This window comes from Pelophylax lessonae (assembly GCF_965119305.1).
Source record: "Pelophylax lessonae genome assembly, chromosome: 2".
Lineage (NCBI taxonomy): Eukaryota > Metazoa > Chordata > Amphibia > Anura > Ranidae > Pelophylax > Pelophylax lessonae.
Genome location: NC_138769.1, coordinates 572,399,567 through 572,413,434, shown reverse-complemented (window position 1 = coordinate 572,413,434; position 13,868 = coordinate 572,399,567). Strand labels below are relative to the sequence as shown.

The 13,868-nt window shown below is 43.1% G+C and overlaps 1 long non-coding RNA gene across 1 annotated transcript in view; it reads left to right on the top strand.

Annotated features, from left to right (window-relative positions):
• Positions 1–699: 699 nt before the first annotated feature.
• LOC309547149 overlaps positions 700–13,868 on the top strand; it is a 47,575-nt gene continuing 34,406 nt past the window's right edge. The window contains exon 1 of the long non-coding RNA XR_014224958.1: positions 700–819. This is a non-coding gene — a long non-coding RNA (uncharacterized lncRNA). The remainder of the gene's footprint in view (positions 820–13,868) is intronic.

Genomic DNA, 13,868 nt, shown 5'->3' with positions numbered 1-13,868 from the left:
TGGCCTACACCTATAGCAAGGGGGTTATTCATCTATTGCCAAAGCTGCACAGTTTGTTTCTATCTACAGACACCCCTTATCTCCACAGGCTGAATTAACCCTTTGTTGCACAAGATTGTTGAACCCTTTTCTCCTTCTATCCCTGCACAGTGTGTGGACTACCCAAGCCTGCTCTAAGGTGCTGCACATTCCATATGCTCCTAATTTTGGATTGGATTTTCTCATATTGATCTTCCTAGCAGTAAGCTCTGAATAACGAGTCGTATGTACTTTCTTCAGTATGTGAGCAGAATGATATGGTGACCAACAGGTTAAGCTATCCAGGCATTTTTTAAAACTCTGCCTTCATCGATAGTTGATCAAAGTAAAGCTGAGCAATAGGGGGTCAAGTGATGTTCTCTGCCTGTGATACTACAGAATGCACGTACAGTAGACCACAGAAATTACAGCAAAGTAATTAATGATCCCTGCAATGGGAAGAGAAAGATCAATACACAAAGGGAGACCAGGGGCTATATGTACCATGAACTACACTAAAATGAAATAGTAGGCAAATAATTGAATTACATTCCCTTCCAATTTATTAACAAAATTATGTTAAGAGGTGTAGGAGGAGGGATAGGAGAGAGGAAGGCAACAAATTTACTATATACACCCACCTCCCTGTGTTATCACCCATCCTTAAATATCCCTGTCTAACAAGACTTGGACTACGACTTGTTGCTGTCAGGAGTCAGAGGCACAAAGCAGAGATCCTACTGAGACAAAATGTGGTGGAAGTTCTCAACATTTTCAAAGCAGGTGAAGAAGCACCCTGGAGTAAGTCCTGCATTTACTATTGTTATAGCTTTTCTTATATATATATTTCTGACTACATAATGTACACGTGCTGTAAACTTTTTAGGTTATAAAAAAAAAGAAAAAGTAGGTTAGAAAATTGTCACAGTTAATTATTTTGCAGTGTCCTGGAAAAACGAGTCATATATTCTGCTGTATATTCTCATCTGAATGATGATGCTCCAGTCACTCTTACAAGTAGGAATAATTTATTGTAAGGGATGTAACTATGCCCAGACTGCTGCTTTTTATTTCAGCACTCTTTTTAGAAGGAAAAATTTTAGTGTATTCAAGGTACTATGTGGTGAGAGATGTGCGGGAGCTGCTATTGCTGACATATCTTTAAAAGAGTGAGGCTAGTGAGTTACAGACCTAGAACAAGTATGCACCCAGTGAAGGCTGTCATCCTGCCTAATCACAGGTGGGGTGAAACTAGTGTTAACTCCTTTTACAATAGGCAACAACTCTTGTATTTATCATCTAATTAATTGATTATAATTCTATAGTATATAACTTGTATTTGAAGCAACATAGATAACGTGTAGAAATTGCATTTACTTAATTTCATTCTACCCTTTGCAGAGTAATCAGCAGTGAATATATATATATATATATATATATATATATATATATATATGTGTGTGTGTGTATATGTATGTGTGTGTGTGTGTATATATATATATATATATATATATATATATATATATATATATATACATTCTTTTTTTTAACTGATTTAAGTTTCATTATCTGAATGTCAGAGCTTCTTCCCGGGTTACTACAAATAGTTATGCAATTGGTAGCAGTGTGAGATCATTTTTTTAAAACCTTGAAATGGTAAAATGTACACAAAGGCAAAAAAGGCAAAATTTATTGTCAAGGTGAGTCCTTTTAGCAGTTAACATATTAAAAACACAAGCTTTATAACACTGGCTTCCTTCTTCAGGTATATTGACTGATAAAAGCTGAAGTACAAAATACTATAGATTCTAAGCTAAGAGTTGTACGGAGCTAAAGTGTTGATAGGATAATAAAAGATGGCATGTAAATTAGCTGTTAATATGTTTGCTCACAAAATATGATACATCACAGCAAATAATAATACAATATTTAATTCCACGTGTAGTACAAGCGGAAACATTTATTATATGTGATGAGCAGCAGCCATGAGGTGTTAAAATAGTACAGCTTATTAAAAAGAAGTCATTGTGCAATCTAATTCTCTAATAGTCTAAAACTTTTTAAACATTTTTGACAGTCCATCTACTGGTGAGAGTAACATTAGAGAGAAAAAATAATCCAAATATAATACTTATAGCCTTGTGATTCAAGGGTATTGCAAGGATTGTGAAAGCTGCAACGGTCAGTACACATGTCCACATCACACTGAGCAGTGGAAGTGGCTTAAAGGGTCATTGTTAAATAGCCCACTCGTGCATATGCTGCACACATATTCCACAGTCCTTGTACTGTCATAAGTGAGAATCTCACAGACAAACATAAACCTCAGGACCAGGGCCGGTGCTAGACTATTTTACGCCCTAGGCAAGACCAGCTACTTGTGCCCCCCCCCCCAAAAAAAAAATAAAAAATAAAAAGGGAAAGGGTTAAAAACTCCTCTATGTAATACCCAGTGACCCTGATCTGATGGTTCCTCCATGTTATGCTGTCATACCCAGTGACCCCCATATTCCTTCATGTCTTTATGTCCCTCTATGTCACACCCAGGGACCCTGATGTTTTTCCATGTCACATCCTGGGACCCCAGTATTCCTCAATGTCATGCTGTCATACCCAGTGACCCCAATGTTCCTCTATGTCACACCAGGGGCCCCTGATGTTCCTCCATGTCATACTCGGAGAGACCCTGATGTTTTTACATGTCACACCTGGGGACACCAATCCCCCATGGCACATGAAGGGACCCCAATTTCTCAGGGCACACATGGTGACCCCGAACCCCTGTTACACCCAGTGACCCCTATCCCCCATGTCACGCCTGGTGACTCCGATTCACCATGGCAAACCTGGTGACCCCGATTCCCTTTCACACCAGGGATCCTCCATGTCACACCCCGGGACCCCGATCCCCTGTTCTGGGGACACCCACTGGGCAGTATGAAGAGAGTGTTCCCCACTCTGCCCTCCTTCACCGTGATTCCTTTTCCCAGGATGCTCCTCTCCTGGACCACAGTGCTCACCACGGCTCCAACCGGCTCGTGGTGGATGGAGAAGCAGCAGTCAGTGCCAAGCTCCGGCTCAGGTTCAGCTCTCCTCCGCTCCCTACTTAATATCGACCCAGGGACGTGAACGGCTGCCCACCAGCTCAGTTCAGAGTTTAGGCCACTCAGCTCCAGCCGAAGAGGATCATCATGCAGGCAGCACTCCGGTGTGCTCCCTTCCTGCCTATTGGGGCCCCCCCAAACAGCAGTGGAAAGCCAAGGCCTGGTAGTTCTGCCACTGCCCCAGACACCTATCATCTTCCTCTGTCCCTTCTTCCTCACTGCCGCCTCTCCCCTCAGCTCACAAGGATCATTAATGATGGAGATAGAGTGCCGACACATGGCTGCGCCCCTAGGTGGCAATGCGCCCTAGGCGGCTGCCTAGTTTGCCTAGTGGAAGCACTGGCCCTGCTCAGGACAAAGGAGAATTTTTACACATCAATTCTCTATCTTTCTGCATACGGAATATCAACACATGATACTTTTTTCTCTACATGCAGAATATAAACAAAGAACTAACACATTTTTGAGCCTGCCCTAAAGAAGAACTTCATATAAAAAGTTAGGAACCACTTAGTAACCAACTGAGATAATGAATACTTTAGTCTTAGACAATATATATATATATATATATATATATATATATATATATATATATATATATATATATATACATATACAGTATCTCACAAAAGTGAGCACACCCCTCACATTTTTGTAAATATTTTATTATACCTTTTCATGTGACAACACTGAAGAAATTACACTTTGCTACAATGTAAAGTAGTAATTGTACAGCTTGTATAACAGTGTAAATTTGCTGTCCCCTCAAAAAAACTCAACACATATCCATTAATGTCTAGACTGCTGGCAACAAAAGTGAGTACACCCCTAAGTCAAAATGTCCAAATTGGGCCCAAAGTGTCAATATTTTGTGTCGCCTCCATTATTTTCCAGCATTGCCTTAACCCTCTTGGGCATGGAGTTCACCAGAGCTTCACTGGTTGCCACTGGAGTCCTCTTCCACACCTGCATGACAACATCATGGAGCTGGTGGATGTTAGAGACCTTGCGCTCCTCCACCTTCAGTTTGAGGATGCCAAACAGATGCTCAATAGGGTTTAGGTCTGGAGACATGCTTGGCCAGTCCATTACCTTTACCCTCAGCTTCTTTAGCAAGGCCAAGGCAGTGGTCATCTTGGAGGTGTGTTTGGGGTTGTTATGTTGGAATCCTGCCCTGCGGCCCAGTCTGCGAAGGGAGGGGATCATGCTCTACTTCAGTATGTCACAGTACATGTGGGCATTCATGGTTCCCTCAATGAACTGTAGCTCCCCAGTGCCGGCAGCACTCATGGATTCCCAGACTAAGACACTCCCACTGCCATGCTTGACTGTAGGCAAGACACACTTGTCTTTGTACTCCACATCTGGTTGCCGCCACACACGTATGACACCATCTGAACCAAATACGTTTATCTTGGTCTCACCAGACCACAGGACATGGTTCCAATAATCCATGTCCTTAGCCTGCTTGTCTTCAGCAAACGGTTTGCGGGTTGTCTTGTGCATCATCTTTAGAAAAGGCTTCCTTCTGGGACGATAGCAATGCAGACCAATTTGATGCAGTGTGTGGCGTATGGTCTGAGCACTGACAGGCTGACCCCCCCCCTCCCCACCCCTTCAACCTCTGCACTCATATGTCTATTTCCCAAAGACAACCCCTCTGGATATGACGCTGAGCATGGGCACTTATCTTCTTTGGTCAACCATGGCGAGGCCTGTTCTGAGTGGAACCTGTCCTGTTAAACTGCTGTATGGTCTTGGCCACGGTGTTGCAGCTCAGCTTCAGGGTCTTGGCAATCATTCTATAGCCTAGGCCATCTTTATGTAGAGCAACAATTATTTTTTTAGATCCTCAGAGAGTTCTGAGGTGCCATGTTGAACTTCCAGTGACCAGTATGAGAGAGTGAGAGAAATAACACCACATTTATTATTCCTGCAATTTGGCTAATTTGGCCCAATTTGGACATTTTCACTTAGGGGTGTACTCACTTTTGTTGTCAGCGGTTTAGACATTATTGGCTGTGTGTTGAGTTATTTTGAGGGGACAGCAAATTCACACTGTTATACAAGCTGTACACTCACTACTTTACATTGTAGCAAAGTGTCATTTCCTCAGTGTTGTCACATGAAGATATATTAAAATATCTACAAAAATGTGAGGGGTGTACTTACCTTTGTAAGATATATATATATATATATATATATATATATATATATAGTAAATATAAATATATATATATATATATATATATACAAAACCTCCCAGCTTATATAGTGCAGAAGCCTGGATGTATGCTATGTCCAGCACAACTTACAAAATGAAGCAGCATTGATTACATACAGCAGGGCTTAGGGAGGCCAGTGATCAAGAGTATACCTGGGGAATAGACATGTGCAATTTGTTTCATTATGATTATGAATGTAAATTCGGACGAATTTCAGCAATTTATACATTCGGATGCTCATGAATGTCCGAAGTGCAGAAGTACCAAAGTACTGACGTTCGGGAGTTCGGAAGTGCTGAGCCAAACCGAATTGCTGAAGCACCGACACTTGGGAGTTCGGAAGTACCGAACCGAATTGCCGAAGTTCTGAAGTGCTTCAGAATTCCGGAAAAGTGGCAAAACAAAAGAGATGGAGGGAAAATTATGTGAATGATGACAGGAATCTTGACCAATAAACTATTTCCTTTTGTGCAATATAATACTTGCTTGCCAAATCCGATTTCAATATTCCCTGTCCAATGAAATGAAGTGAACTGCTAGCCAGAGGCATATCCCATGGGCACAGCAGAGCTGACAATCTCCCCCTTCAATGCTTAGTGAACTGACAGCCAAAGGTGCAGGGGGAGATGCTGCTGGCACCACAGAGTTACTGATAAGATGAGTGGCCACGGGGTGATCTGCTAGAAGTTCACTGTTGTGTGTCTAGGGAAAGTGTGTGTGCACTCGCGTGTGTGTGTGCGTGTTTAGGGGGTACAGAGATGTGCTGGGGGTTGGAGGTGCACATCAACTGGGTACAGAGCAGAGATGGGTTGGACCTCTTTCACACTGGTGGCCTGAAAAATAGACAGGTGGTCCCAATCGGTCCATCCATAGCTCTCTATAGAACGGTAGGTGTAAAGCTGATATCCCCGCCGATGTTTGATCCAATCCTGTCCGCTAAAAACAGACAAATGCAGATCAGTACCCCATCCATCTGATCCAGATGTGCGGCAGAGTACATAGAGGTGCTGGGGGAATACAGAGGATGCTGGGAGGTGCAGAGGTGTGTTTGTGTGTGTTTTTGTGTGTGTGTGGGGGGGGGGGGGGGTTGGGGGTGCGGAGGTGTGCTGAGGCTTACAAAGGCTTGCTGGACGTATGGAAGCAAACTTGGGAAATAAAGAGATTGCCAGAGGGTGCAGAGGTGGAGAAGGATCTGGGTGTTTTGGTAGATCATTAGCTTAATAATAGCATGCAATGCCAACCTGCAGTTTCCAAAGCGAGCAAAGTTATTTCTTGTATGTAGCACTGCCCCCTTGAGGACTGCTTTATTATTCACCTTAGAATCCCCCTGGATTACCGTTAGCAACTGCAGCATGCACATTTAACTCTTTACTCCTTGGCTCAGTCAATAAACAGCCTAGGGGTTGTAGTCATTTTTGTGGTTTTTATTTAATTTAGGGATGGGAGAAGGGAAGAGTGGGATACTCCAAATTAAACTATTCACAATGGAGTAAGACTCCTGTCTGAAGATGCAGCCATGCTGCAGATCCACCTTGCCACTAGATGAATCAGGATTAAGTTTCTATAAGATCACTTGTAAGGAAGACTATCTTCAGGATACCCGCCTAGTATCCCCTTTTCACTCCACAGACTGACACCCGTCCTCTGACTATCCTACACCGGGGTGGCCCCCTCTCAGGTCGGGCCTTTAGACACAATCCCCTTTTACTCAGGATACTGTTTTTCAAGGGTCTCCAGGGTCTCAACCCCTTCCAGTCAGATCTTCTGGACCCCTGGGTTCAGCTCCTTTCCTACTGGTCCCCAGGCTGACTGCCTGGGACCACGTGCCACCAATGCAGAGGAGGAGACAGCCATCACCCTCCCTCCGGGACTCTGCTCACCAGCCAAGGACCCCGCAGCACACATGCTCCTGGCTTTTATACCACACCTTAGAATGCACCGAGACCACTAGTCTATGCCAATCACTGAAGCTGTATCATAGCCTGTGTACCCACTGGTTAGGTTTCCTCCACTGCTCAATGTGCCTCCCCATTGGACCAGCGCGGAACACAACCCAGACCAAATTAATCACACACTGAGCACCATGAGCAGACCCAACTCACAGATCCTGCTCTCTGGTAAGCAGAAAGCAATAAAGAATTTGCCTGCTACTCCTCTGATAGGCAAACAGAGCCAGAACTATACTCACTTTCTAGCACCTACCTAGGAGGGTGCTACATGTATTAGGAGAGGTATGGACTCCAAAGAGAGAGATATCGTTTTGCCCCTGTACAAATCATTAGTAGGACCTCCTCTGGAATATGCAGTTCAGCCTTTGGCACCAGTTAACAAAAGGGATATCCGGGAACTGGGGAAAGTGCAGAGAAGAGCAACCAAACTGATCAGAGGCATGCAGGAGCTCAGCTATGAGGAAATATTAGAGGAACTGAATTTATTCTCTCTTGAGTAGAGGAGATTAAGGGGGATATGATCAACATGTATAAATACATAAGGGGTCCATATAGTGAACATGGTGTTGAGTTATTCACTTTAATGTCAACACAGAGGACAAGGGGGCACTCTTTACATCTGGAGTAAAAAATATTTACAGTTTAATTATGGAAAGGCTTTTTCACAATAAGAGCTGTGAAAATGTGGTATAGGCTCCCTTCTGGCCAGCTCACTAGATTGTTTAAAAAAAAAAAGGCCTGGGTTATTACCTAAATGTACTGTACATAATATAACTCAATACTAATATTTATAGATAAAGTTGGTAAGTTATTGTTATTAATAAATGATTGCCTCTTGAGGGTTCAGGAAGGATTTATTTTCCCCGCTGGAGCATATTGGATAATGTTTTATTGGGTTCTTTTTTGCCTTCCTCTGGATCAACTGTGGGTATAGAATTGGGTATATGGAGGTTTGTGATTTGTATGTGTGTATTTGTTTTTATGCTTGTTTTTTTTTTTTTCTCTGTGGGCTGAACTGGATGGACTTGTGTCTTTTTTCAACCAGACTAACTATGTGATTTTATATATTAGTGCCCAGTGAAGAAATTTCCCTTTCTGTTGCTAGTGTAGTGCCCCTTATATTGGCGGTGAGTGAATAGATTTTTCTCAATTTTATTTAGCATCTATAAAGGTCAATGCAAAGTATTGCTATAGCAATGCTATGTTGTTTGTTCTGTATGTTAATGTTGATGGAGATACACTGCAAATGTTTCAGAAGATGAAAGTAAACCTTTATGTTAGTACTGGTGTGCTTTGGAATTCTTATGTTTAACACTATGGGGTGAAAGGTCTTTCATTTGGAGGCTGTCCAGAAGCAGAGCACACTTCCCAGGACCTCGCTTCCTCCCCAGATTCATTCCCGGTGGCTGATTATACACAGTTTTCCCATCAAACTCATTATTGTCCCTCAGAGTTATCACAGAATAACAACCTCTATAGGGCTCATTATCATTGCAGGGATCCTTAGCTGCTGCCTCGTATGTACTCTGACTTGAGCATGACTTGAGCACGGGGCACTGACAGGCTGTAGAAAACTGACTTTACTTTTGTAAATAGTTATCTAAATGGGTGATTGCTCCAAATAATAATAATAATACATATACATTAAAAATAATGATAATGTGCATTTTACAATGAAGCTCTACCCAGATTTTTCTTCTTTAGCTTCAGATAAAGTAACATTTAGTTTGATCCACTGGCAGTCTTTACATGTTTTTGTCTGTTCAATTAAAATCCTGTCTGTGACAGCCAGATTTTGTCTGTGAGCTCACTGGTTACTCTCTTTGCAGTGTTCATTTGAACATCCAACAAAAAAGGCATATCATTTAAAAGGGATGCAAGAAGTTCATCTTACAGTTGGTCCTGAGGCTGTAAAGGAAAGACCGCAAGTAGGAAAGATTTCCTTTTTGAAGGGACATTATAGACCCAGTAGGGATCAAATCCCACCCAATCTACCCAAAACTGAATGAAAATGTGTGGTGTACAGTTTGCTTTAGCATTAGTGCATATTTATGTGCACAAACCTTTACTTTCATTTACACTTTAGTTAATCCATATTTTATGATCTTTTCTGTCTCTATGTATCCCTAAAACATTGAAATAATTAAAGGGATGGTCATCAGCTATGCTATTTTTTTATACATATTTTCAGTATTACTGTTATAGGGAATCAAATAATTATCTAGCCATAGAACATCCACTAATGTACCACTAATAGAAAACAGATGATTCTGAAACTGTGATCCACTGTACTGAAGAGTACCGAAGAGAAGGTGGGAGAAGTAAAGAAGCTTGACATTGCCTTATTGTTCCTTACTGTGTTTGAAGTCTATGTGTGGACAAAACTTAAACTTTTGGGTAGATTAAGGAAGAATTAGAACCCGTGTCAAAGTTTTGTTTGTTATCTGTGTTCCTGCTAGATGGAATAACCTTCTATGTGGGAGAGTTACTAAAGCTGGAGAGTGCCAAATCTGATGTACTTCTGCACCAGTGGCGGCTGGTGCTTAAAATTTTTGGGGGGGGGGGCGCAAACAGAAAAATGTAATAGGCATTGTTTTGCGGCAAAAAACGCTGTAAAAAATTGCGTGACTTTGAGGTCACAAAAGTGTGAAAGGGGCCTTCAGTAATTAAGGTATAGCGTGCCCCCTTTCAATGCAGACATCCTCATCCCCCATCATCAGTGTCCCCCCCACACAGACATCATCATCCCCCATCATCAGTGCCCCCCCCACACACACAGACATCATCCCCCATCCTCAGTGTCTCCCCCCCTACACACACACACACAGACATCATCATCCCCCATCATAATTGTCCCCCCCCACACAGACATCATCCCCCATCATCAGTGCCGCCCCCACACACAGAGACATCATCATCCCTCATCATCACTGCCCCCCCTCCTCTTCCCCGATGTCACACTGTGTCCCCCGGAATGTGCACTCACCCCCATACACAGGAGAAGTCGGTGGACAGATCATGGCTCGGTGGGTCACTATCCGGGCTGTACACTGCAGCCGCTGGGTGACTCCTTGCCAGGCAGATGTCCGGTCGGCAGCAGCGGCTCGCGGCTTCAGTTCCCCGGTGTGGCGGCGTCTCCTGAGTCCTCACTCAGGCCTCCCGGCTCCCGCCTCCTCCCCAGTCGATGGCATGGGGTTTGCCTTTCGGCCAATCAGGAAGCGCATATCGGACCCACTTCCTGATTGGCCAGAAGGAGGATCCAGGTGACAATAGCAAATTTTCATTCGCTGTTGTCACACAACTGGGTGGGCTCGGGGCGCACTGCTCTGCGCCCGGGCCCACCCTTTTTTTTTAGCCTGTGAGAGCCTCTGGCTCTAATCACATGGCTAAAAAAAAAAGCCACATTGAACTCAATGCGTCCGGCGCCCCGCATGTAGATTATGGGGCCGGACGCATGGATAGGGGGGGCGGCGCCCCTGCGCCCCCAACACACCGGCCGCCACTGTTCTGCACAGAAAATCATCTTCCAGGTTTTGTCAACCATAATTGAACAAGCTGAAGTTAGAAGCTGATTGGCTACCATGAACAGCTGCACCATATTATGAGTGCTCCAGTTTTATTGAATCTCCCCCTCTATGTCCTGGTGGTCATTTTAAAGAGGAGCTCCAGTCATTTTTGTTTTTTATTTTAAAAGTCAGCATACATAAAGTGTAGCTGCAGACTTTTAATAAACACACTCACCTGTCCCAGAATCCAGCGATGTGGTCACCCGAACCGTCCTTTGCCCGGCAGCTTACAACTTCACAGCTGGGTGCACACTGCACACCCGCCTGCTGAATGGCTTTGCAGTCTTCTGGCACCTGTGATGTGTCCCAGAGAGGTGCAGGGAGGGAGGGGAAGTGAAGAACTTCTGCTCAGATCACTTAAGTACCCGCTCCACTCCCCAAGAAAAATGACTTGCCAAATGTGGCACGGGAGGGAAGGAGGAGTGCTTAAAACAGAACCTCCCCTTTTGGGTGGAGCTCCGCTTTAGGAAATACAAAAAGTGAAGGGGAAATCCAACATTTTACAGTTGCCACTAAGAACAAGTGGCGAGGGGAAAATATTACTTTTGGTGGTCATTTTAAAGAGGAGCTCCAGTCATTTTTGTGTTTATTAAAAGTCAGCATACATAAAGTGTAGCTGCAGACTTTTAATAAACACACTCACCTGTCCCAGAATCCAGCGATGTGGTCACCCGAACCGTCCTTTGCACGGCAGCTTACAACTTCACAGCTGGGTGCACACTGCACACCCGCCTGCTGAATGGCTTTGCAGTCTTCTGGCACCTGTGATGTGTCCCAGAGAGGTGCAGGGAGGGAGGGGAAGTGAAGAACTTCTGCTCAGATCACTTAAGTACCCGCTCCACTCCCCAAGAAAAATGACTTGCCAAATGTGGCACGGGAGGGAAGGAGGAGTGCTTAAAACAGAACCTCCCCTTTTGGGTGGAGCTCCGCTTTAGGAAATACAAAAAGTGAAGGGGAAATCCAACATTTTACAGTTGCCACTAAGAACAAGTGGCGAGGGGAAAATATTACTTTTTAGGGATTTCCTCCCACTTCCCATTGCATCTCCAGGACAGAAGTAAAGCAATACTTCCCAATAGGACACAGACAGTAAAGAGAAAACCTGACAGAACTTTTACCCATTTCTTCTCTACGCAAACAAAAACGTTTTGGCTATTCTACACTTTAAGGAATCTATTTTCTAAAAAAAAAAAAAAAAAATTGTTGGACAAATGTGACAAACATTTGCCTAGCTTTGATGAATTCTGACCATATTTAACTTAAACGGGGGATTTCCTATAATGGTCAGCTCCATCTAGTGGCCATATTGTGATATTTGTTTGATTCAGGCATTTCAGAAAAAATACCGCTTTATGGCCACTATATGAAACTGTCGATCATTGGAACTAACTGTATTCAACTTAATACAGTTAGAAATTGTCACAGCTGAGAAAATGCTTGTCAATACGGTCAGAAATCATCACAGCTGAGAAAATGCTTGTCAATACGGTCAGAAATCATCACAGCTGAGAAAATGCTTGTCACATTCGTCCAACTAATTCTGTATAAATAGATCCCTACCCTTAACAATAATTTCCCTTTATTTCCTGAAGTAAGAGGATAACCAAGGAGGATCTCCAAAACAAGGGGATATCCCCTCTTCTTAGACAGTTGTCACCAGAAGAGGTTAACCCATTGTTAATTTTACTGGTGACAACTGTCTAAAAGGGGATATCCCCTTGTTTTGGAGATCCTCCTTGGTTATCCTCTTACTTCAGGAAATAAAGGGAAATCATTGTTACTGTGACAGTTTAGATGTCCTTCCCTTTCTGTCTCAGTGATAATAATCAACAGGAGTGGGGGTGAATCCCCCCCCAGTGGGGACACATACAGCAGAAAAAACCTGGCAGAGGTTCTATTCCTCTCCTTCTCAATGCAAAACTAAAAATAAAAGTTTTGGCTAGACTTACACTTTAAATCATAGCTCATTCATAAATCTAATTCTAGAGCAGCTTCAGGAGCTTCAGGGTGCCACTTAGATACATATTCTGTAAATGCTGAAGGAAAGAACATATTTTACCATAGTTTTCTAGGACAACCTAACCTCCCAGTACTGATATAGTAACAGTCAACAAAGATAGAATAGTGCAATACTACAGTAGCTCTGAAAGATTTTCAAAATACAAGGTACATTTTTATTTTTCTGGATGTGCTGATATGCTAAGCCAAAGCAGCAGAATACTCAATACTCTGTTTAGTTCCATAATGCTCGTACAGTGGTTTAACGTTTCCATTGTGCTCGATCAAGAATGTTCACATTTTGCTTGTTAACCCGTGAGAACACGTGGGAAGTACAAAAACTATTTTATGCCGTGTCTGTAAACATTGCATAGCTCAGTTATAAACCATTGGAAAATGAGCCTCAACTGCAGACAATATTTTATCATTTCAAACAAAAACCAAAGAAAATTCCCTGCTCAACCTACCGACCAGCCTGCAACCAACAGAATTATCCTATTTTATCATTTCAGGTAGGTTAACATGGACACCATCCAAAGCCCATCCAGGCTTGAAGCAGAACTTCAGTTTTCATTTATTTTTTTTTGTAATAAATCTCTCAGATGTCTTTTAAAATAGGAACACAGTGTCCCCCACAGATGTCATCTCCACTGCTGCCTACCAGCTCCTATTCTGAGTTGAATGGTGGCCAGAATCATTCCACTCCCTTCCTGTGAGCCCTGGCTGTCATGGACACCCCCCCCCCCCCCCGAGAGATTAGTCATCTTGTGGACGAGGGCTCACAGGAGAATGCTAGAGAGAATGGCCCTAAATTCAGTATGTGTGTCATCTTCTCTGCAGCATTTATGATCACCCACTACTGACAGACACCAAAGAGAATAGACCCTGGGACTGAATGGCTTGCTGTGTAGTGTAATTCACTACAATGGTCACCAATGAACCCCAGCGCTAAGACCAAAGTAGCCCCTGTTCTTCCATTTGCTTAAAGCAATATTAAACCCAAAAAAC